Here is a 25,894-nt window from a genome sequence, read left to right as displayed (position 1 = left end):
AAGTGAACACTATTTTGCTTTGTGCTTTGGGAACTTAAAGATTGGGGTTTAAAGGAGGAATTGTAGGTTAGTGATAGGCAGAATAAAAGTATAAAAAAAGCAAATTTTCCCCTTAGTTTTAAAACTTGAGCTTTGTACCACAGCATTAACAGATAGCCTCTAGTAGGCACTGAAGGATCTAGTTTAGTCTTCCCACCCACCCCTAGGACAACTCTTCATTTATAGTCAGTTATTGTAATTAGGATAAGAAGCAAGGAGTGCTCTTACAGAATTTTAAATACATTTCATTACCATCTAAGAAGGAAACACTAAATAAATCACACAACATACCATATAAACTAAAAGACATTTTTATGTTAGGCTAATATCCTTAGTAATTTAGCAAGTTTTAAATTATTGAAGAACTCAAAAATACTAAGATGGAGTCAGAAGTCCAGCAGCAAGAGGGATGCTATCCAGTCTTTTGCATAGAGTGTCAAATGTATGATTATCTCCCAGTTGGTGAGTGGTTATATGTGTGTGCCCGATGCAAAGAGCTCCTCGCTCTCAGAGAACATCTCCGTTCCCTTGAGGCTAGAGTAGCAGACTTGGTGGAGCTGAGGGAGACAGAGTGGAGGAGTGGCCTAGTGGTTAGGGTGGTGGACTTTGGTCCTGGGGAACTGAGGAACTGAGTTCAATTCCCACTTCAGGCACAGGCAGCTCCTTGTGACTCTGGGCAAGTCACTTAACCCTCCATTGCCCCATGTAAGCCGCATTGAGCCTGCCATGAGTGGGAAAGCGCAGGGTACAAATGTAAATAAAAAAAAAAAAATACATAGAGGAGACCTACAGGGATGCTGTAGAGAAGTCCCACCTCCAGTCTTGTAGCCCCTGTGCTACCTTGAAGGAGGGAGGTCTCCAAGAAGGAGAGCATCACCCTGGTGAAGTAGGAAGTACTCCTGTAGCCAGGACCTACTCACCAAGGGATGTACTATGCTCTCGCACCGAGGATATGTCTCCAAGTGCTGCCCGGGAGGGAAGGGTTAGGACAGCTGTTGTAGTTGGTGATTTGATCAAATAGGCATATAGATAGCTGGGTGGCTGGTGGATGTGAGGATCGCCTGGTGACTTGCCTGCCTGGTGCGAAGGTGGCGGACCTCACGTGTCAGCTAGATAGGATTTTAGATAGTGCTGGGGAGGAGCCGGCTGTCTTGGTACATGACATAGGAAAATGTGAGAGAGAGTTTCTGGAAGCCAAATTTAGGCTCTTAGGTAGAAAGTTCAAATCCAGAACCTCTAGGGTAGCATTTTCTGAAGTGCTACCTGTTCCACGCACAGGACCCAAGAGACAGGCAGATCTCCGGAGTCTCAATGCATGGATGAGACGATGGTGCATGGAGGAGGGTTTTAGATTTGTTAGGAACTGGGCAACATTCTGGGGAAGGGGAGCCTATTCCGAAAGAATGGATTCCACATTAACCAGGGTGGGACCAGGTTGCTGGCATCAGCAGTTAAAAAGGAGATAGAGCAGCTTTTAAACTAGAGACTGGGGGAAGGCCGACAGTCGCTCAAAAGCACATGGTTTGGGATAAGGTATCTTTCAAAGATATCACCAAAACAGGGAAGATAGGGTATCCTGATAGTGGGGTTGCAAAAAAGACCATAGTACTTCAGGTGTCCGTGAATAAAAATAAAAATCAGACAAAAGGTTGCAAATCAATACTGTCAAATACTGAGCATGATGCAAATAGAAACAACAAACAGTTTGAAATGTCTATATGCGGATGCCAGGAGCCTAAGAAATAAAATGGGAGAGTTAGAATATATTGCACTAAATGAAAAATGAGATATAATAGGCATCTCTGAGACCTGGTGGAAGGAGGATAACCAGTGGGACACTGTCATACCAGGATACAAATTATATCGTAGTGATAGGGTGGATCGAATTGGTGGAGGGGTAGCATTGTATATTAAGGAGAGCCTTGAATCAAATAGATTGAAAATTCTGCAGGAAACAAAACAGATCAGATCTTGGAATCCCTATGGATTGAAATTCCATGTGTAAAAGGGAAAAGGATAATGATAGGAGTGTACTACCGTCCGCCTGCCCAGGATGAACAGACAGATGTAGAAAGGAAATTAGGGAAGCAAACAAACTGGGCAACACAATAATAATGGGTGATTTCAATTACCCCGATATTGACTGGGTAAATGTAATATCAGGGCATGCTAGGGAGATAAAATTCCTTGACAAAATCAAGGACTGCTTTATGGAGCAGCTGGTACATGAGCTGACGAGAGGAGGAAAAATTCTAGACCTAGTCCTTAGTGGAGCGCATGATCTGGTGTGGGAGGTAATGGTGCTGGGGCTGCTTGATAACAGTGATCATAATATCATTGGATTTGATATTAGCTTTTAAGTAAGTATACAAAGGAAATCAAATACATTAGTGTTTAACTTTCAAAACAGAGACTATGATAAAATGAGAAGAATGGTGAAAAAAAAAACTTAGGGGAGCGGCTGCGAGGGTCAAAAATTTACATCAGGCATGGATGCTGTTCAAAAACACCAACCTGGAAGCACAGGCCAAATATATTCCGCGTATTAAAAAAAGGAAGGCAGAAGACCAAACGACAGCTGGCATGGTTAAAAAGTGAGGTGAAGGAAGCTATTAGAGCTAAAAGAAAATCCTTCAGAAAATGGAAGAAGGAACCGACTGAAAATAATAAGAAATAGCATAAGGAATGACAAGTCAAATGCAAAGTGCTGATAAGGAAGGCTAAGAGGGACTTCAAAAAAAAGATTGCGTTGGAGGCAAAAACACATAGTAAAATTTTTTTTAGGTATATTAAAAGCAGGAAGCTGGTAAAAGAATTGGTTGGACCGCTAGATGACCGAGGGGTAAAAGCCGATCAGGGAAGACAAAGCCGTAGTGGAGAGATTAAATGAATTCTTTGCTTCGGTCTTCACCGAGGAAGATTTGGGAGAGATACTGGTGCCAGAAATGGTATTCGAAGCTGACGAGTCGGAGAAACAATGAATTCTCTATAAACCTGCTCCATTGGGCAGTTCTACAAATTGAAGAGCAGCAAATCTCCTGGACCAGATCGTATTCATCCCAGAGTACAGCTAGAACTCAAAAATGAACTTCCAGAGTAAAAAAGGCCTGTTTCTCACACAAATGAAACGGGTGCTAGTAAGGCTATCATGTAATGGCGATTATGTTTTTAAGGGAACCGTTAGGAGAAATGTTCTGTCATGATAAGTAATAATTGGGAAGGGTGTATAATGAGTAATATGCTCTAGGGATATGAGATACGGATTGTTTTATCTATGTTTTTTTTGTTTTAATCTTTCTTTTTCTGTGATTTTTATTTATAGTATTTTTTAAAAGATAAAGAGTACGCAGACTCCATCCATGTCCAGCATTTCTCCTCTCTTCTCTCCCCTCCATCAGTGTGCGAAGGAAGAGTGGGACTTGAGGGTGATTGTGTCTGACAACCTTAAAGCTTTCAAACAGGTAGAAAAAGCGACGGCCAAAGCCAGAAGGATGCTTGGGTGCATAAAGAGAAGCATGACCAGCAGGAAAAAGGAGGTGATAGTGCCGTAGTATAAGTCTCTGGTGAGGCCTCATATGGAGTACTGCGTGCAGTTCTGGAGACCGCACCTACAGAAAGATATAAACAGGATGGAGTCGGTCCAGAGGGTGGCTACGAAATTAGTAAGCGGTCTTGAATTCAAAAATTATAGAGACAGGCTTATGAACCTCAACATGTATACGCTGGAAGAGGGGAGGGAGAGAGGAGACATGATAGAAATGTTTAAATATCTCAAGGGCATTTTTGTACAGGAAGATAGCCTTTTGCAAATGAAGGAGCGCTCTGGAATGAGGGGGCATATGACAAAGTTAGGGAATAGGCTTAGGAGTAACCTAAGGAAGTATTATTTCACAGAAATGGTGGTGGAGGCGTGGAATGGCCTCCCGGTGGAGGTGGTGGAGTCTAGGACTGTTCCAGAATTTAAAAAGGCATGGGATAAGCATGTGGGATCGCTTAGGAACAGAAAGAATTAGGGGTTACAAAGGATGGGCAGACTGGATGGGTCATATGGCCTTTATCTGCTGTCATGTTTCTATGTTTCTATCTCCTTCCTGATTTCCCTCCCCTCCATCCATCCGTAACTCTCCATTCTCCCCTGCCCTCTCCTCCATCCATATCCAGCAAATTTCCTCTCTCCCCTGCCATCTCCATTCATCCATCCATGTTCAGCAATTCTCCTCTCTCCCCTGCCCTGCCCTCCCCTCCATCCATGTCCAGAAACTCTCCATTCTCCCCTGCCCTCTCCTCCATCCATCCATGTCCAGCAACTTTCCATTCTCCCCTGCCCTCTCCATCCATCCATATCCAGCAAATTTGCTGTCTCTCCTGCCCCCTCCATCCATCTATGTCCAGCTTTCTCTTCTCTCCCCCTGCCCTCCCATTCTCTCCTGTCCAGCGATCTCTTCTCCCCTGCCCTCCTCTCCAATTCCAGCCATATCTTCTCTCCCCCTCTCCCCCTGCCCTCCCATCCATGTCCAGCGATTCTCCCTGCCCTCCCTCAGCTCCCTCCACTCCGTTCCTTCCCTCCCCCCGCGCACAGCAACGGTCTCCCTTCTCTCACACAGTGTCCTGCCCTCATGGAAACAGGAAATGCATCATCGTAGAAGGCGGGACACTGTGTGAGGGAAGGGGAAAGCTGGAGGCGAGTCCGCTGTGTTGTCCTCTTCACTGCCGTCGCTGCACCTGAAAGTATAAGGGTTAAACACGCGCAAGGGGGGGAGGGACGGAGAGGAGGGCTGTCGATCGGTGAGCTGAGGGTGGGAAGGAGCAAAGGGACTGTCCGAGAGCTGCCTGGCTGCAGCGCTGCTGCGCCAGGCAGCCCTGCATTTGGGGGGGCAGCAGCTGGGTCACAGTTGGGCTCTCCCCAAGCCTCTTATATGGGGCGCCTATGACTGTCATCCCATTCCATCCATGTCCATCAATTCTCCTCTGCCCTGCCCTCCCCTCCCCTTCCTTCCTCCCTCCCCTCAATGTCCCGCGATTCTCTACTCCTGACATCATCTCGCCTCCAGCGTTCCCTTCCCCCTCATTGTTTCACCCTCTGACGTCATTACGTTTTGACGCGAGGGCGGGACAATGAGTGGGAATGGATGTTACGAACCCAGGCATCTAGACGTAGAATGCTGGAGGTGCAAATTATTATATAGGATATGTAATTTCTCCTTAAAATTGGGTGTGGTATCGGAAGATTGGAGGGTGGCCAATGTAACACTGATTTTTAAATAAGGTTCCAGAGGAGATTCAGGAAATTATAGACCGATGACTCTGACATCGGTGCCGGGCAAAACGGTAGAGACTATTATAAAGAACAAAATTACAGAACATATTCAAAAGCATGGATTAATGAGACAAAGTCAACATGGATTTAGTGAAGGGAAATCTTGCCTCACCAATCTATTATATTTCTTTGAAGGGGTGAGCAAACGTGGATAAAGGTGAACTGGTTGATATTGTGTATCTGGATTTTCAGAAGGCGTTTCACAAAGTACCTCATGAAAATCTTAATAAATTTGACTTGGGGAAAATCCACTATTTCTGGGATAAGCAGTATAAAATGTTTCGTACTTTTTTGGGATGTTGCCAGGTATTTGTGACCTGGATTGGCCACTGTTGGAAACAGGATGCTGGGCTTGATGGACCTTTGGTCTATCCCAGTTTGGCAATACTTATGTACTTATGACTTCTTCCTTTTCTACCTACTGTAGCATACAGAACATAGCTAGAATAAGTACATTAAGTATTGCCATCAAGCCCAGCATCCTGTTTCCAACAGTGGCCAATCCAGGTCACAAATACCTGGCAACATCCCAAAAAAGTATAAAATCTTATCCCAGAAATAGTGGATTTTCCCAAGTCCAATTTAATAATGGTCTATGGACTTTTCCTTTAGGAAACCATCCAGACCTTTTTAAAACTCTGTTAAGCTAACCGCCTTTACCACATTCTCTGGCTACGAATTCCAGATTTTAATTACACGTTGAGTGAAGAAATATTTTCTCTGATTCGTTTTAAATTTACTACTTTGTAGCTTCATCGCATGCCCCCTAGTCCTAGTATTTTTGGAAAGCGTAAACAGATGCTTCACGTCTACCCGTTCCACTCCACTCATTATTTTATAGACCTCTATCAAATCTCCTCTCAGCCGCCTTTTCTCCAAGTTGAAGAGCCCTAGCCGCGTTAGCCTTTCCTCATAAGGAAGTCGTCCTATCCCCTTTATCATTTTCGTCGCCCTTCTCTGAACCTTTTCTAATTCCACTATATCTTTTTTGAGATACGGCCACCAGAATTGAACACAATATTCGAGGTGCGGTCACACCAAGGGCATTATAACGTCCTCATTTTTGTTTTCCATTCCTTTCCTAATAATATCTAACATTCTATTTGCTTTCTTAGCTGCAGCAGCACACTGAGCAGAAGGTTTCAATGTATCATCAACGACGACATCCTTTCTTGGTCTGTGACTCCCAACGTAGAACCTTGCATGACGTAGCTATAATTTGGGTTCCTCTTTCCCACATGCATCACTTTGCACTTGCGAAGGCAAAAAAGGAGGTAAAAAATCCTCACGACACCGTGAAGATGAAACAAAAAAGTGAGGAGAATGGATGAGGATACCAACTGTTTTATATTTATTCACTTAAAAAATTATATGTACATAACAGCGACCCGACACGGCCGTGTTTCAGCACAATGGCCTGCTTCAGGGTCTTTATAACCTAAATTAAACAATAAAATATATTAAAAAATATATACTGATTTAACAAATATTTAATAAGCATAAATATAATAGACTAACATTATCTAAAATGATAGCATGGATTGTACAAACTTGTGAATTATCTTTGACTCGTTCAAATAATAACATGATTAAATATATATAAAGTTAAAAAAGTTATAATGAATTGTGCAATATTATTATAAAAAATATTGTCATGAGACTTGTGTTATAAAACCACACAATTAATATTTTTGACAATACATGATTGCATGAAATATTTCTAATTGATCAAATAAACATAAAATTACAATTGAAATTGTATAATTAAACATTATATGTTTTAATTAATGCTTAAATTGTGTCTAATTGTACAAATGAGCAATATATGAGTGTAAATAAAAATGAACAATGTATAAGTGTGAATAAAAAATTAAACAATGTATGAGTGTGAATAAAAATTCATTTAATTGAAAATGATGTGCTTCCAAAATAAATTTTTATTGCTAATTGTGTCATGACTATAGTAAAATATTTTTAAAATGAGTAAATAGATTGTAGGATACCTTGAATGATGTAGTTTAGAATATATGTTCCAAGGGAAATAACAGGAAACAAATCTCTCTGGTCTAAATGTATAAGAAAAATAGATGAAATGGTGAAACATGATGAAAAAATGATGAATAGATGATAATAAAGCAAATGAGTAACTGAGAACAAGTATCTCTGGTGTGTGTATGTCTTAAGGATGAATAAAATAATATGAAAAAAATAAATAAAAAATAAAAAAATGAAAGATAAGAAGATATATATTTTTTTATTATAGTCACAAACATCTTAAAGGACTGTAATATGGAACAATACTTATATGTAGCGGAGAATGAACCTAATTAAGCTAAACTTAAAATTGGGAAATCTCAAATAAACAGTAATTGATGTGGTTTATGATGGGATCTAAATATACTAAGATGTCTGTGTATTAATTGAAATTTCTATTATTCATTAATTGATTTTATTTTCATTTTTAAATTTATATTTTTAAATCGACCATATAAAGAACTTACCTCCTCTCTTCAAAATAATATATATAAGATATATATATTTTTTTAAAAACGAGCATCTAAATACTGCAGAAAAGATGGAAAGAGTAAATGATTAAAAAATGAAAAGGGGAAGAAGCTGATAATGAAATAAAATTGATGAAATAAAATAAAAAGAAAACGTAAATATGGTAATTGAATTGAAAAAAACTTTGGTAAAATAATTCAAAAGCATAATTGAATATGTATTAAATTATCTATTGTGGTATTTATTAATGGTATATATATATATATATGTGCATTGAAAACGCTAGAATAATATCATAACGTGATTTAATCTCTACTATTGTATCGTTTTTGTATTTACAAACATTACACACCAAATTGTATTTCAGCTAATTACCTTACGTCTCCTAACCAAAGATTCAGAATATATGAGTTAAGTTGGCTTTACTGGAAAAAATTATTTTTATTAACATTTGTTAAGTAAGTTCTGTGATATAGTTGTATGAATTCTATGTCTCAAAAGTTACAAATGTTCTGATATGGCAATGAGTTGTTACCTATTTTAAAAGAGTTGTATATATGGCAGTTTAGTCTCTAAAGATGCCTCAACAATTCCTAGTCTTAATGCTTACCTCCTCTCCTAAGAGTTATCTACAAATTGTGAAAATGCTGAAAATGGCGGTGGTTACAGCGTTTCTTTAAATGGATAAACTGAAAGAAATGACGTTTTTCAAAAATTAGGAGGGAAAAGGTTAACGTGTGTTTCAATTACAATCAATTAATGAATTGAAAAGTGTGTTCCAGCTGAGAATTGCTTAATTTCATTTATTTTAATGGCTATATAATTAGAGTGTTGAACAAAAACGATTATGTATAAGGAAGAAGAACGTGGGAACATTATAATGTTGTTAATAGACTAAATGAAAATGTGTTAGAAACTAATTTAGAGTATTAACTTGGTCAAATTGTGAAATAAATAATAATGAGTTCCATAAACAGATGGTGTCAAGTCATTTAAGATAACAACGTTATAAATAAAGAACAGGATTATAATATATTTAAATAATTAGAAAATGCGATTTAAATTGAAAAAATTAAAAGGAATGATTATAACATTTTCCATGGATGTAATTTGAATATATGAAAATAAATAGTTTCAATCAATAAATAAAATTGATTTATATATACTAAAGAACTTAAAAATGAGCTTATCTACCTTGCATATAATAAATATATATATTATATGTAAACTGATTAAATAAAGAATGATTTGTTTTGTTTTATGACGTGTAGTTAAACGAATTTATTTGGCTATAAATGTAAACTTAAAAAGAATGAAACTGAAAGTAAGTAAATAGGATATATTTTGTATGAAAGTGATATGACAAATGTCAAAATAAAAGTTATATCCATAATTAAAATAAAATTATGATGAATGACCTACATAAATCTTATGAATAAAGATAAGAATTTATAAAAAGACTACTAACTTGGATTGATATTATGGAAATAAAGTTAATATGCATTGAAATCTATAACCAAATAAAATAAATTACGTGCCTTGGCCAATGAGTGTATTTAATTTATGAATGATGTAAAAATAATTTAAAATTTGAGATAAAAATAACTGCAAAGAATTGTTACCTATTTTAAAAGAAATATATGTGTGGCAGTTTGATCTCTAAAAATGCCTGAACAATTCCAAGTCTTGATGCTTACCTCCTCTCCTAAGAGTTATCGGCAAATTGTGAAAATGCTGAAAAATGGCAATGGTTACAGCGTTGCTTTAAATAGGTAAACTAAAGGAAATGACGTTTTTCAAAAAATAGGAGGGAAAAGGTTAACGTGTGTTTCAATTACAATCAATTCATGAATTGAAAAGTGTGATCCAGCTGAGAATTGCTTAATCTCATTATTTGGTAGCTGTATAAATAGAATGCTGAACAAGAACGGTTATGTATAAGGAAGAGGAACGAGGGATCATTGTGATGTTGTTAATAAGCTTAATGAAAATGTATTAGAAACTAATTTAGAGTATTAACTTGATCAAATTGTGAAATGAGTAATAATTTGAATATATGAAAATAAATGAAAATGAATTGTTTTAATAGGTGATTTTAATTCATTTTCATATATTCAAATTATTTCCATGCCAAATGTTATAATCATTCCTCTCATTTTTTTCAATTTAAATTGCATTCTCTAATTATTCAAATATATCATAATTCTGTCCTTTACTTATAACGTTGTTATCTCAAATGACTTGAAACCATTTGCTTATGAAACTCATTATTACTCATTTCACAATTTGATCAAGTTAATACTCTAAATTAGTTTCTAATACATTTTCATTAAGCTTATTAACAACATCACAATGATCCCACGTTCTTCTTCCTTATACATAATCGTTTTTGTTCAACACTCTAATTATATAGCCATTAAAATAAATGAAATTAAGCAATTCTCAGCTGGAACACACTTTTCAATTCATTAATTGATTGTAATTGAAACACACGTTAACCTTTTCCCTCCTAATTTTTGAAAAACGTCATTTCTTTCAGTTTATCCATTTAAAGAAACGCTGTAACCACCGCCATTTTTCAGCATTTTCACAATTTGTAGATAACTCTTAGGAGAGGAGGTAAGCATTAAGACTAGGAATTGTTGAGGCATCTTTAGAGACTAAACTGCCATATATACAACTCTTTTAAAATAGGTAACAACTCATTGCCATATCAGAACATTTGTAACTTTTAAAGACATAGAATTCATACAACTATATCACAGAACTTACTTAACAAATGTTAATAAAAATAATTTTTTCCAGTAAAGCCCAACTTAACTCATATATTCTGAATCTTTGGTTAGCAGACGTAAGGTAATTAGCTGAAATACAATTTGGTGTGTAATGTTTGTAAATACAAAAACGATACAATAGTAGAGATTAAATCACGTTATGATATTATTCTAGCGTTTTCAATGCACATATATATATATATATACCATTAATAAATACCACAATAGATAATTTAATACATATTCAATTATGCTTTTGAATTATTTTACCAAAGTTTTTTTCAATTCAATTACCATATTTACGTTTTCTTTTTATTTTATTTCATCAATTTTATTTCATTATCAGCTTCTTCCCCTTTTCATTTTTTAATCATTTACTCTTTCCATCTTTTTTGCAGTATTTAGATGCTCGTTTTTAAAAATATATATATATCTTATATATATTATTTTGAAGAGAGGAGGTAAGTTCTTTATATGGTCGATTTAAAAATATAAATTTAAAAATGAAAATAAAATCAATTAATGAATAATAGAAATTTCAATTAATACACAGACATCTTAGTATATTTAGATCCCATCATAAACCACATCAATTACTGTTTATTTGAGATTTCCCAATTTTAAGTTTAGCTTAATTAGGTTCATTCTCCGCTACATATAAGTATTGTTCCATATTACAGTCCTTTAAGATGTTTGTGACTATAATAAAAAAATATATATCTTCTTATCTTTCATTTTTTTATTTTTTATTTATTTTTTTCATATTATTTTATTCATCCTTAAGACATACACACACCAGAGATACTTGTTCTCAGTTACTCATTTGCTTTATTATCATCTATTCATCATTTTTTCATCATGTTTTCACCATTTCATCTATTTTTCTTATACATTTAGACCAGAGAGATTTGTTTCCTGTTATTTCCCTTGGAACATATATTCTAAACTACATCATTCAAGGTATCCTACAATCTATTTACTCATTTTAAAATATTTTACTATATTCATGACACAATTTAGCAATAAAAATTTATTTTGGAAGCACATCATTTTCAATTAAATGAATTTTTTATTCACACTCATACATTGTTTAATTTTTTATTCACACTTATACATTGTTCATTTTTATTTACACTCATATATTGCTCATTTGTACAATTAGACACAATTTAAGCATTAATTAAAACATATAATGTTTAATTATACAATTTCAATTGTAATTTTATGTTTATTTGATCAATTAGAAATATTTCATGCAATCATGTATTGTCAAAAATATTAATTATGTGGTTTTATAACACAAGTCTCATGACAATATTTTTTATAATAATATTGCACAATTCATTATAACTTTTTTAACTTTATATATATTTAATCATGTTATTATTTGAACGAGTCAAAGATAATTCACAAGTTTGTACAATCCATGCTATCATTTTAGATAATGTTAGTCTATTATATTTATGCTTATTAAATATTTGTTAAATCAATATATATTTTTAAATATATTTTATTGTTTAATTTAGGTTATAAAGACCCCTGAAGCAGGCCATTGTGCCGAAACACGGCCGTGTCGGGTCGCTGTTATGTACATATAATTTTTTAAGTGAATAAATATAAAACAGTTGGTATCCTCATCCATTCTCCTCACTTTTTTGTTTCATCATCACTTTGCACTTGCTCACATTAAACCTCATCTGCCATTTAGATGCCCAGTCTCCCAGTCTCATAAGGTCCTCTTGTAATTTTTTCACAATCCCCCATGATTTAACGACTTTGAATAACTTTGTATAGTCAGCAAATTTAATTACTTTACTGGTTACTCCCATCTTTACGTCATTTACAAATATGTTAAAAAGCAGTGGTCCCAGGGAACCCCACTAACAACTACCCTTCTCCATTGAGAATACTGACCATTTACCCCTACTTTCTGGTTTCTATCTTTTAACCGGTTTTTAATCCACAATAGAACACTACCTCCTATCCCATGACTCTCCAATTTCCTCTGGAGTCTTTCATGAGGTACTTTGTCAAACGACTTCTGAAAATCCAGATACACAATATCAACCGGCTCACCTTTATCCACATGTTTGTTCACCTCTTCAAAGAAGTGTACTAGATTTTCCTTCACTAAATCGGTGTTGGCTTTGTCTCATGAATCCATGCTTTTGAATATGCTCTGTAAATTTGTTCTTTTTTAATATGCGGAATATATTTGGCCTGGGCTTCCAGGATGGTGTTTTTGAACAGCATCCACGCCTAATGTAAATTTTTGACCCTCGCAGCCGCTCCTCTAAGTTTTTTTTTCACCATTCTTCTCATTTTTTCGTAGTCTCCTTTTTTAAAGTTATACGCTAACGTGTTTGATTTCCTATGTATTCTTACTTCAGAGCTAATATCAAATCCGATCACTGTTATCAAGCGGACCCAGCACCATTATCTCCCGCACCAGATCATGTGCTCCACTAAGGACTAGGTCTAGAATTTTTCCTTTTCTCGTCAGCTCTTGTACCAGCTGCTTCATAAAGCAGTCCTTGATTTCGTCAAGGAATTTTTGCCTCCTTAGCTGGCCCTGATGTTATATTTACCCAGTCAATATCGGGGTAATCACCCATTATTATTGTGTTGCCCAGTTTGTTTGCTTCCCTAATTTCCTTTCTACATCCGTCTGTTCATCCTGGGCAGGCGGACGGTAGTACACTCCTATCACTATCCTTTTCCCCTTTACACATGGAATTTCAATCCATAGTGATTCCAAGATGTGTCTTGTTTCCTGCAGAATTTTCAATCTATTTGATTCAAGGTTCTCCTTAATATACAATGCTATCCCTCCACCAATTCGATGCACCCTATCACAACGATATAATTTGTACCCCGGTATGACAGTGTCCCACTGGTTATCCTCCTTCTACCAGGTCTCAGAGATGCCTATTATATCTCATTTTTCATTTAGTGCAATATATTCTAACTCTTCCATCTTATTTCTTAGGCTCCTGGCATTCGCATATAGACATTTCAAACTATGTTTGTTGTTCCTATTTACATCATGCTCAGTACTTGACAGTATTAATTTGCAATCTTTTGCCTGATTTTTATTTTTATTTAAGGACACCTGATCTACTATGGTCTCTTTTGCAACCTCACTATCAGGATACCCTATCTTCCCTGTTTTGGTGATATCTTTGAAAGATACCTTATCCCTAACCATGCGCTTTTGAGCGACTGTCGGCCTTCCCCCTGTTTCTAGTTTAAAAGCTGCTCTATCTCCTTTTTAAATGCCGATGCCAGCAACCTGGTCCCACCCTGGTTAAGGTGGAGCACATCCTTTTGGAATAGGTTCCCCCCTTCCCCAGAATGTTGCCCAGTTCCAAACAAATCTAGAACCCTCCTCCCTGCACCATCGTCTCATCCACGCATTGAGACTCCACGGAGTTCTGCTTGTCTCTTGGGCTCTTGCGCGTGGAACAGATAGCACTTTAGAAGATGCAAGCCTAGGGGTTCTGGATTTGAGCTTTCTATCTAAGTGCCTAAATTTGGCTTCCAGAACCTCTCTCCTATGTCATTGGTACCCACATGTACCAAGACAGCCAGCTCCTCCCCAGCGCTATCTAAAATCCTATCTAGGTGACGCATGAGGTCCGCCAGCTTCGCCCCAGGCAGGCAAGTTACCAGGTGATCCTCATGTCCACCAGCCACCCATGCCTAATGATCGAATCACCAGCTACAACAGCTGTCCTAATCCCTCCCTCCCGGGCAGCACTTGGAGACATATCCTCAGTGCGAGAGGATAGTACATCCCCTGGTGGGCAGTTCCTGGCTACAGGAGTACTTCCTACTTCACCAGGGTGATGCTCTCTTTCTAGGAGACCTCCCTCCTCCAAGGTAGCACAGGGGCTACCAGACTGGAGGTGGGACTTCTCTACAACATCCCTGTAGGTCTCCTCTATGTACCACTCTATCTCCTTCAGCTCCATCAAGTCTGCTACTCTAGTCTCAAGAGAACGGACACGTTCTCTGAGAGCTAGAAGCTCTTTGCATCGGGCACACACATATAAGCGCTCACCAACTGGGAGATAATCATACATGTGACATTCAATGCAAAAGACTGGATAGCACCCCTCTTGCTGCTGCTGACTCCATCTTAGTATTTTTGAGTTTTTCAATAATTTAAAACTTGCTAAGTTGAACAGATGCCCAGGAAGGTATTCCTTCAATTTTGGAAAAAGATGGAAATTACATGCTGCTGAGTCTGGGTAGTATGGCGAATGGGGTAAGACCCATCTTCAAAAATATCTCTGTGGTGTTTCCTTTTCTGTGAGGCCTAGTGTCATATTGCAGCAATATTTCCTTCTTGTGCTTCCAAACTCTACTTTATCGTTCTTTCAAAGTTTTCAGGGTTGCAATGTAATGCTTTCAGTGATCCTCTGATGTCCTTTTTTGAGTTTGTCAATCGTTCTCATGGGAGACTTGTCTATTGCTATCATGGGTTGTCCTTTTTTTAATTTGTCAACCTTTCTCATGTGAGACTTGTCTGTTGCTATCATGAGTCATCTACTTTTGTTTTTGATCACATACTTCAGCCCTTCCCAGTCCACAACCATTATATTTTTTGGCTCAGTGACACACAGTACTTACATCAACACACTCAACACCATAAAGAACCTGCATGAGGCAGTGAACTTCAATTAGCGGGACTCCTTCAACAGTCAGAAATTCTATCACAGCATGTTGCTTAAATCGCACCGATGAATACTCACTGCATGCTTCCATTTCACAAGCAATAGCAAAAAAGCCTCTTCACACTGACAGTTCTCACCAACTGAAATACAGGAAAAGATTTCAAAGAACAAGAGAACACGTGTAGTGCATCAGTGCTGCCATCTGTTGATGAATTATAGAAGAAGGCATTACTTTTCATTTAACCCTCATAACTTGAAACATCTAAAACTTAGACCTTTCAAGTTATACATGTATATTCAGTTGCTGACTATACCTCTAAATTGAGAACATTTTTATTTTTATTTTGCCGTGTGGGAAGGACTTGGCAGTGGGAAAGATTTGGAGCTGCTGGAGGGAGCCTGTGCAAAGATGGCGGAGGGAAAAGAAGCAGGTCTCTGAGCTGCTGGTCAGAAGCCCAAATATTCTGCTGCAACAGCTCGAATCTCCTGCTGCAAGCATCAGAACCCCAGTGCTCAACAGCCCTGGGAGGTCCGCTGCACGAATTAGATCGGAAAATGGAGCCCCGGTGATTGAATAACACCAAGGAGCCAGAGGAGCAAGACCTGGGAGTGAGCAGGCATCAGGATCCCAGCACAAACATGCTCTACATCACTCAACAGTCCCGGGAGGTCTGCTGCACGAACCAACAAGGTAAACGGAGCCCCAGGAGACTAATGAGAGAGCCCACCACCCGTGTGGCCAACGAGATGCTTCTGGACCGAGGATGAAGTGCTCAATGGTCCTGGGAGCAAGTAGACATCAGGATCCCAGCACAAACACGTGCTACAGAGCTCAATTGTCCCGAAAGATCTGCTGCACAAACCAAACAGGTAAATGAAACCCCAGTGAACAAAGAACACCCAGAAGCCTGAGGAGAAAAGCCCCCCTCCCCCCCCCCCCCCCGGCGCAGCTGAGATACCTCTAGACTGAGGACCAAGCGTCCAGTGGTCCCGGGAGGCCTGCCACACAAAGCAACCTGATAAAGACCTCAGTGAACTGGGAACAGCCAGGAGCAGGAGGAGTGAGCCCTCCTCCTGGGAGGCCAACGAGGCACCCTGAACCGAGTATTCAGCAGCTACATGGAGAAGTGAAGGGACAGGCCGAGGAGATGGAATACTCATGTGACTAAAGAACAATACCACTGTCGGCAGCGGACCCAGTGAAGCGTGCTCACAGCATGACTAGTGAGATGCGTACTGCTTGGAGAGAACATAACATAAGACTAGTCATACTAGCTCAGAACAATGGTTCATCTAGCCCAGTATCCTGTTGTCCAAACAGTGGCCAAGCCAGGTCACAAGTACCTGGCAGAAGTTCAAATCATGGCAACACCCCATACTACAAATCCTAGGGCAAGCAGTTGCTTCCCACATCTATCTCAATAGCAGACTATGGACTTTTCCTCCAGGAATTTGTCCAAACCTTTTTAAAACCCAGATACACTAACCGCTGTTCCAGAGCTTAACTTTTCGTTGAGTGAAAAAATATTTCCTCCTATTTGTTTTAAAAGTATTTCCATGTAACTTTCTTGAGTGTCCCCTAGTCTTTGTACTTTTGGAACAAGAAAAAAAATCAATTCACTTCTACTCGTTCTACACCTCTCAGGATTTTGTAGACCTCAATCATATCTCCCCTCATCTGTCTCTTTTCCAAGCTGAAGAGCCCTAACCTCTTTAGCCTTTCCTCACATGAGAGGAGTTCCATCCCCTTTATCATTTTGTTCACTCTTTGAACCTTTTCTAATTCCGCTATATCTTTTGTGAGATACGGCAACCAGAACTGAACGCAATACTCAAGGTGCATACAGATCCATGCGGCACTCCACTATTCACCCTCCTCTAGTGAGAGAAATGACCATCTAATCCTACTGTCTGGTTTCTGTTCAATAACCAATTCCTAATCCACACCCATGACTTTAATTTTTTCAGGAGTCTCTCATGAGGAACTTCATGAAAACCTTTCTGAAAATCTAGATATACTACATCAACCGGCTTACCTTTATCCAAGTTTATTCACGCCTTCAAAGAAATGAAGAAAATTGGTGAGACAAGACTACCCTTGGCTGATCCCATGCTGACTCTGTCCCGTTAAACCATGTTTGTCTAAGTGTTCTATAATTTTATTCTTTATAATAGTTTCCACTATTTTGCCCAGCACTGATGTCAGGCTTACTGGTCTATAATTTTCTGTAACACCCCTAGAACCCTTTTTAAAAATTGGCATCACGTTGGCCACCCTCGAATCTTCAGGTACTACGGATGATTAATGACATATTACTAACAGCAGATCTGCAATTTCATGCTTGAGTTCTTTGAGTACCCTTGGATGTATGCCATTTGGTCCAGGTGATTTACTACTCTAATTTGTCAATTTGGCTCAGTACATCTTCCAGGTTCACTGAGATTTCTTTCAGTTCCTCCGCATTATCACCCTTTAAAACTATTTCCGGTACAGGCAGATCTCTTACATCTTCTTCCATAAAGACTGAAGCAAAGAATTAATTCAGTTTCTCCGCTAATGCCTTGTCCTCCCTGAGCACCCCTTTATGCTCCTTTATGATGTAACGGTCCCACGGTTTCCCTTGTAGGTTTTCTGCTTCTGATGTACCTGAAAAAGTTGTTATTGTCAGTTTTAGTCTCTGCAGCAAATTTCTCTTCATATTCATTTTTATCCTTCTTTTTTAATGCTTTGCATCTGACTTGCCAGTTCTTATGTTGCTTCTTATTTTCTTCATTTGGGTCCTTTTTCTATTCTTTGAAGGACAATCTTTTGGCTGTAATGGCCTCTTTTACTTTACCTTTTAACCATGCTGGCTGATATTTTCTCTTCTTTCCAACTTTGCAAATATGTGGAATGCATCTGGACTGGGTTTCCAAGATGGTATTTTTTAATAACGTCCATGTCTAATTTAGTATCCTAACCTTTGCAGCTGATCCTTTTAGTTTCTTTTTAACCATTTTCCTCATTTTATATGATTATAATTTTGAAAATTAAATGCAGCTATAGTAGATTTCCTTTGTGGGTTCATCCCAGATAGTAGCTCAAACTTTATCATGTTGTGATCACTGTTTCCCAGGGGACCCAACATTACCACGTTTCACACTATGCCTTGCATGTCACCAAGGACCAGATCCAAAATGGCTCCACCTCTTTTTGGACCAGCTGCTCCAAGAAGCAGTTGTTCATTACATCTAGAAATGTTATCTCCCTGGCACTCCCTAGCAGTGGTGGAAGAGCCGCTCACCCCTAGAAGGAACAAAACACCACTGCAGGCAGCAGTAGAAGAGGCAGCAGCAGAATCTGGACCAATAGGTAGTGGAGAATGATGGCTGGGAGAGAGCACCGAACTTGGGACCAGCAAGGAGATACCAGAAGAGGCACGTGGACATCTTGGCTTCCAGAGGGCTGATGCAAGGGTGAGGCTAGATGAGAGATTAGTACAGGTCTGAAGGATCTGAACCCTAGCCCCACCAGTGCAACTGAGACAGAAACTCAAGGAAAGGACATGGAATGCTGCACTGACACCAACAACAGCACACTTAGGCGGGTGCATGAAACCAACATAAGGAGCAACCCCACAGCGGGAACCAGCAACCCAGTTGATAAATTCAAACTACCTAGTCCCATATACACACAAACAAGAACACCAAGACCCCAATACACACACATACACATGTAAACATACACTCAACGCATATGCTCTGAGAAAAAAAGAAAAAAACAACTCCGACTCCAATGGGAACACATTGACCTGAGATCAACTACAAAGTGAAACACCCCCAAAATGGCCAACCTAAGGCCATGGGTACTCTGTTACACAAAGATAATATGGATAATTGGCATACCAGCTGCAGCACCCAATCAATGGAATAAGATACCCATACATATCAATGGTAAATGATGCTCCCATCAAATACAGCCCTCACAACAAAACAGAAATCAAGCCAACAACCAATAACAAAAAACTAAGTCAGAATAACTATCAACAAGATCATAATCTCAAAACAGACAGCACAGACAACTACAGAATGTCAAACTCATAAACATCAACTACGATAAATATGTCCCATAACCCACATGATATTTAAATGTGAGATCAGTAGTAAATAAGTCAGCATTACTTAGAGACTGGATAGAAACGGAACAATTGGACTACTGCTCATATCAGAAACATGGTTAAACCTCAAAGATGACCCAGCATTGTTGGACCTATGCCCACTGGGATACATACAAAATAATACATATCAACAGAACCAAAAAGAAGGGAGGAGGAGTGGAGCCTATCGCTAAACACATATCCTTAGAAATCGAAATTCTGGCATGCAAAATCACTACTAGCTGGGCAACTGTGTATCATACAGTTTTAAAGACCCCCCCCCCCCCCCCCCCCCACGAAGCTGGTCAAAAGCCCAAGACGATTTCTTGGATTTTATAGCAGAAACCAACAAAATGTCCTATTACTAGGTAATATTAATCTGCACCTAGAAAAACAGCAAGACTCCAATACCAAAGCCCTAACAAACTTCCTAAACCTATGGAAATTCACAACAGTACAAGGCACATCATCTCACACAAGAGGTCACCTATTAGACATACTAGCTCACAGGTTCATAGTAAACAACAATCTCATAATAGAAAACAACAAATGGGAAGAGGTACTATGGTCAGACCACAGCAAGCTCACTTTCACACTACAGTGGAAGGAGAATGGCAAGAGCAGAAAACCAAGATAACTGTATATGATTACAACCAGAGGGATGGTGGAGAACCACACCTTCTGGCCAACAACATGGAATGAACAGAGCAAATTATCTCCCAATGCCATCCAATTCATGAGAAATTGGGATAAAGCAAGCAAAAAAAAAAACACTGAATAAAATAGCACCACTCAAAATGAAAACAAGGAATAAAAAACAATCACAACCCTGGTTCAACAATGAATTACAATGCATAAAAAAGTATGTAGGAAACTAGAAAGAACGTGGGCCAAAAACAAAACATACTCAAACAAAGGCATATGGAGAAAAGCCATAAGAATAAAGAAAGCCAAAGCAAATATGCGAACCCAGAACAGACCAATATGAAAAAACTATTCAAACTCATGAACAACCTACTGCAAACCCAAGAAGTACTGGCATCAACTAAAACGCCACCAATAGCAGATAAACATGCAAAATACTTTGAACAAAAAATATACAAGATCAAATCTTGCGACACCACAAACATCTATCATAGAATTCTTACAAAAATGGTCCTCCTTCAAAACACCCAAAACAAGCACAGTAAAGGCATGAATTGCCTACTAGATAAATGTCCAACTATATGAAGAAAAACCCACTAGAATGGTTCATCAAATGCCTTACCAAACACATCATATATACGTTCTCAATAGGACAATTCCCAACAGAAAAAGGCGATATCATACTTACCCCAATACCAAAAAACACAACCAGCAAGATTAGCAGTCTCACAAACTACAGACCAGTGGTATCAATACCTCTATTTACCAAAGCGATGGAGGGGCTGGTAGTACAGCAACTAATGGAATACCTGACACAATTTTCTGTTCTTCATAAATCTTGATCGGGGTTCAGACCACAACATAGCACTGAGATGGTCTTAACAACACTGGTAATGAAGTTCAGAAACCTAATATGCCAAGGTCAGAACATACTAGTACTACAATTTGATATGTCATGTGCGTTCAACCTAGTAGACCACACAACACTAATGGCTATGCTAGATCGCATGGGAATTGGTGGTGCAGCAGCTTCCTAAAGACCAGATCCTATATTGTAAAGATGTCTAACCAACTATCAGCATCCTGGATCTCTGAGTGTGGAGTACTACAGGGTTCCCCAACCCTGTTCAATGTAATAACGGCTCCACTCGGCAAAAAACTGGAATTAATGGGCTTCAATCCATTCATATACACAGATGATCTCACCCTCTACATACCTTTTCACAACAGTATCACAGAAATACTAGTCAAACTCAAAACAGGTCTGGACCTCATGGAACATTGGGCAACAACGTTTAGACTCAAATTAAATAGAGACAAAACCAAATTTCTAGTTCTATCAAGCCTACATAACCCCACATCATACCAAAATTTCATAATCGACCATCAAATATACCAATACTACTAAACATTTCTAAAGCGCTACTAGGGTTATGCAGCGCTGTACAATTTAACATAGAAGGACAGTCCCTGCTCAAAGAGCTTACAATCTAGAAGACAAGTGAACGGTCAGTCCGATAGGGGCAGTCAAATTGGGGCAGTCTGGATTTACTGAACGGTAAGAGTTAGGTGCCGAACGCAGCATTGAAGAGGTGGGCTTTAAGCAAAGACTTGAAGATGGGCAGGGAGGGGGCTTGGCGTAAGGGCTCGGGAAGGTTGTTCCAAGCATAGGGTGAGGCGAGGCAGAATGAGCGGAGCCTGGAGTTGGCGGTGGTGGAGAAGGGTAATGAGAGGAGGGATTTGTCCTGTGAACGGAGGTTTCAGGCGGGAAAGTAAGGGGAGCTGAGGGTAGAGAGGTAGTGAGGGGCAGCAGACTGAGTCCATTTGTAGGTAAGGAGGAGAAGCTTGAACTGAATGCGGTATCTGATTGGAAGCCAGTGAAGTGGCCTGAGGAGAGGGGTGATATGAGTATATCGGTTCTGGCGGAATATAAGACGTGCAGCAGAGCTCTGAACAGATTGAAGGGGGGATAGGTGGCTAAGTGGGAGGCCAGTGAGGAGTAAGTTGCAGTAGTCAAGGCGAGAGGTAATGAGAGCGTGGACGAGAGTTCGGGTGGTGTGTTCAGAGAGGAAAGGGCGAATTTTGCTGATGTTAAAGAGGAAGAAGCGACAGGTCTTGGCTATCTGCTGGATATGCGCAGAGAAGGAGAGGGAGGAGTCAAAGATGACTCCGAGGTTGCGGGTAGATGAGACAGGGAGGATGAGGGTGTTATCAACTGAGATAGAAAGCGGAGGAAGAGGAGAAGTGGGTTTTGGTGGAAAGACGATGAGCTCAGTCTTGGACATCTTCAGTTTCAGGTGGCGGTTGGACATCCAGGCAGCAATGTCGGATAAGCAGGCTGATATCTTTGCCTGGGTCTCTGCGGTAATGTCTGGTGTGGAGAGATACAGCTGGGTGTCATCAGCATAGAGATGATACTGGAAACCATGAGAGGAGATCAGGGAGCCCAGGGAAGAGGTGTTGATTGAGAAGAGAAGGGGTCCAAGGACAGATTCCTGGGGAACACCAACAGATAGCGGGATGGGGGTGGAGGAGGATCCATGAGAGTGAACTCTGAAGGTGCGGTGGGAGAGGTAGGAGGAGAACCAGGAGAGGACAGAGCCCTGGAACCCAAATGAGGACAGTGTGGCAAGAAGTAAATCATGATTGACAGTGTCAAAAGCGGCGGATAGATCGAGGAGGATGAGGATGGAGTAGTGGCCTCTGGATTTGGCAAGGAACAGGTCATTACAGACTTTAGAGAGTGCTATTTCTGTCGAGTGTAGAGGGCGAAAACCGGATTGAAGTGGATCGAGGATAGCATGAGAGGAGAGAAAATCAAGGCAGCGGCTGTGAACGGCGTGCTCAAGTATTTTGGAGAGGAAAGGTAGGAGGCAGATGGGGCGGTAGTTGGAGGGACAGGTAGGGTCAAGAGGTGTGACTATGGCGTGCTTGAAGGTGTCAGGGACAGTTGCAGTGTAGAGAGAGAGGTTGAGGATATGACAGATGGCAGGGGTGACAGTATGAGAGATGATGTTAAGTAGGTTGGTGGAGATGGGATCAGAAGAGCAGGTGGTGCATTTCGAGGAGGAAAGAAGGCGAGCGGTTTCCTCCTCGGTGATGTCGAGAAAGGAGGAGAAGGAGGCCTGGGTTGATTGGTTGAGGGAGAGGGTTGAAGGGTGAAGAGGAGGAGATGGCTTGGTAGTGAACTCAAGGTTGATCTTTTGCACCTTGTCGCAGAAGTAATCAGCCAGTGATTGAGGAGAGAGTGAGGGGGTGGGTGGGAGCGGAGGGCACTTTAAGGAGGGAGTTAAGGGTGGCGAAGAGACGGCGGGGGTTGGAGCTGAGAGAATTGGTCAATTGGGTGTAATAATCCTGTTTGGCAAGGAATAGGGAGGAGTGGAAGGAGGATAGTATGAATTTGTAGTGAAGGAAATCTGAATGGGTGCGGGATTTCCTCCAGAGGCATTCAGCAGATCGGGCGCAGGAGTGAAGGTAACAGATGCAAGGGGTCAGCCATGGCTGGGGAATAGTACACTTAGTGAAACGGGAGGTGGATGGTGCGAGGGTGTCCAGAGCAGAGGAGAGAGTGGCATTGTAAGTGGAGACAGCCTTGTCGACAGACTCGGAGGACATGATGGAGGGGGTGAGATTAGAAATACTAGAGGATAGGGTGGGAGGGTCAATAGCCTAGAGATTCCTGGAGGTAGTGGTTAAAGTTGGACGGGGCTGGGGGTGGGGGGTGAAGAAGTGTGAAGGTGATCAGGTGATGATCGGAGAGAGGAAGAGCTGAAGTGTGGAAATTGGAGGGAGAGCCGGAAGAGGAGAGGACGAGGTCAAGACAATGGCCATCTCAGTGAGTAGGGGTGGTGGAGCATAGCTGGAGGTTGAAGGAGGATGTTTGAGTGAAGAACTGAGAAGAGTGAGGGTCGGATTGGTCATCAACGTGTATGTTAAAGTCTCCGAGAATGAGGGACGGAGATGAGGGTTCGAGAAAAACGGAAAGCCAGGCATCAAAGTTGGTGAAGAAGGAAGAGAGGGATTTATTAGGGGGGCGGTAAATGACTGCCACTCTGAGTGGCAATGGGTAGAATAGCCGGATGGAGTGTGCTTCAAAGGATGAGAAGCAGTGAGACTGCGGTAGGAGGAGGGGTTGGAAACTACAGGAGGGCGAGAGTAGAAGCCCGACGCCTCCACCGCGGCCAGCTGGGTGGGGAGTGTGGGAGAAGAGATAACCTCCATGGCAGAGGGCCGCGACTGAGGCAGAGTCATCAGGGGAGAGCCAGGTTTCAGTTAGGGCGAGCAGTTGAAGGGAACGAGAGATGAAGAGATCGTGGGTGAAGGGCAGTTTGTTGCAGACCGAGTGGGCATTCCATAGGGCACATGAGAAGGGGAGGGAGGAGGGGGGAAGGAGGGAAATAGAGACGAGATTGGAGACATCACGGAATCGTTTGCATGGTTAGGAGGAGGACAGGTGAGGGGGGCCTGGATTAGGATTAATGTCTCCCGCGGATAGCAAGAGGAGGAGCAAGAGAGTGCGGAGGAGGGTGGGAGAGGTCGGGCGACGAAGACGAGATGCACTTAGGAGGAATGGTGATGGGTTAATGGCAGGAAGGAAGTGTTGAAGGTTAAGAGCTAGGAAGGAGGAGGGGGACAAGAGAGATGGTGAGGTGGTGAGGGATGGGGGTGAATAGGGTATTGATGTAGCGAGCAGGATGGGAGGGGACATGGGTGGGCAATGATTTCCAGCGGTAGTCAGCGATAGGGGGAGGGGAAAAAGATTAGGAAGGGACAGGGCAAGGAAGAGAATGTGGACAGGGGCCATAAGTAGTGATTGAGGTGTAACAGGTGTATGTGTAGTGACTGGGGTGTGAGGCAGATAGATAGAGCAGAAAAGCTGGATTGGAGGCTAGGAATTGGTGGAATTGATGGACTGGAGAGCAGGTAAGTCAATGGCTGACAAGCTAGCAGGCGGGATGGAACAAGCTGGTGCAGATGGACAGGAACGAGCAGGGAGAATTGATGGAATTGATGGACTGGAGAGCAGGTAAGTCAATGGCTGACAAGTTAGCAGGCAAGTAAGTCAATGGCTGACAAGCTAGCAGGCGGGATGGAACAAGCTGGTGCAGATGGACAGGAACGAACAGGGAGAAGCTGGATCAGGCAGGCTGCAACAACTGGAGCGGAGGGATTGGAACAAGCTGGTGCAGATGGACAGGAACGAGCAGGGAGAAGCTGGATCCGACGGACTGCGGCAAGCTAGAGTAGGTAGCTGAACAGGCGGGCTGGAGCAAGCTGGTGCAGATGGTCTGGAACGAGCAGGGAGAAGCTGGGAGAGGCAGGATCCGACGGACTGCGGCAAGCTGGAGCAGGTAGCTGATCAGGCGGGCTGGAATAAGCTTGTGCAGATGGACTGGAACGAGCAGGGAGGAGCTGGGAGAAGCAGGATTCGACTGACTGTGGCAAGCTGGAGCAGATAGCTGATCAGGCGGGCTGGAGCAAGCTGGTGCAGATGGACTGGAACGAGCAGGGAGAAGCTGGGAGAGGCTGGATTCAATGGACTGCGGCAAGCTGGAGCAGGTAGCTGGAACATATAGGGAGAGGCTGAACGAGCTGGATCAGGCGAGCTGGAACAAGCTGGAGCAGATGACTGGAACAGGCAGGGATAAGCTGGATCCGACGGACTGGGATAAGCTGGAGCAGGTAGCTGGAACAAGCAGGGAGAGGCTGGATCAGGTGGACTGGAACAAGCTGGACTGGAACAAGCTGGGCTGGCACAGCTGAAGCAGAAGGACTGGAGCAAACAGGGAGAAGCTGAGC

General features: G+C 40.9%; 1 protein-coding gene across 2 annotated transcripts in view; it reads right to left on the bottom strand.

Annotated features, from left to right (window-relative positions):
- Positions 1–25,894, bottom strand: part of HSD11B2 (hydroxysteroid 11-beta dehydrogenase 2) — a 515,757-nt gene that overhangs the window by 85,527 nt on the left and 404,336 nt on the right. The gene's annotated exons all lie outside the window — the stretch shown is intronic.

The sequence above is a fragment of the Microcaecilia unicolor genome, chromosome 5 (assembly GCF_901765095.1).
Source record: "Microcaecilia unicolor chromosome 5, aMicUni1.1, whole genome shotgun sequence".
Lineage (NCBI taxonomy): Eukaryota > Metazoa > Chordata > Amphibia > Gymnophiona > Siphonopidae > Microcaecilia > Microcaecilia unicolor.
This window is presented reverse-complemented; position numbering and strand designations above follow the sequence as displayed.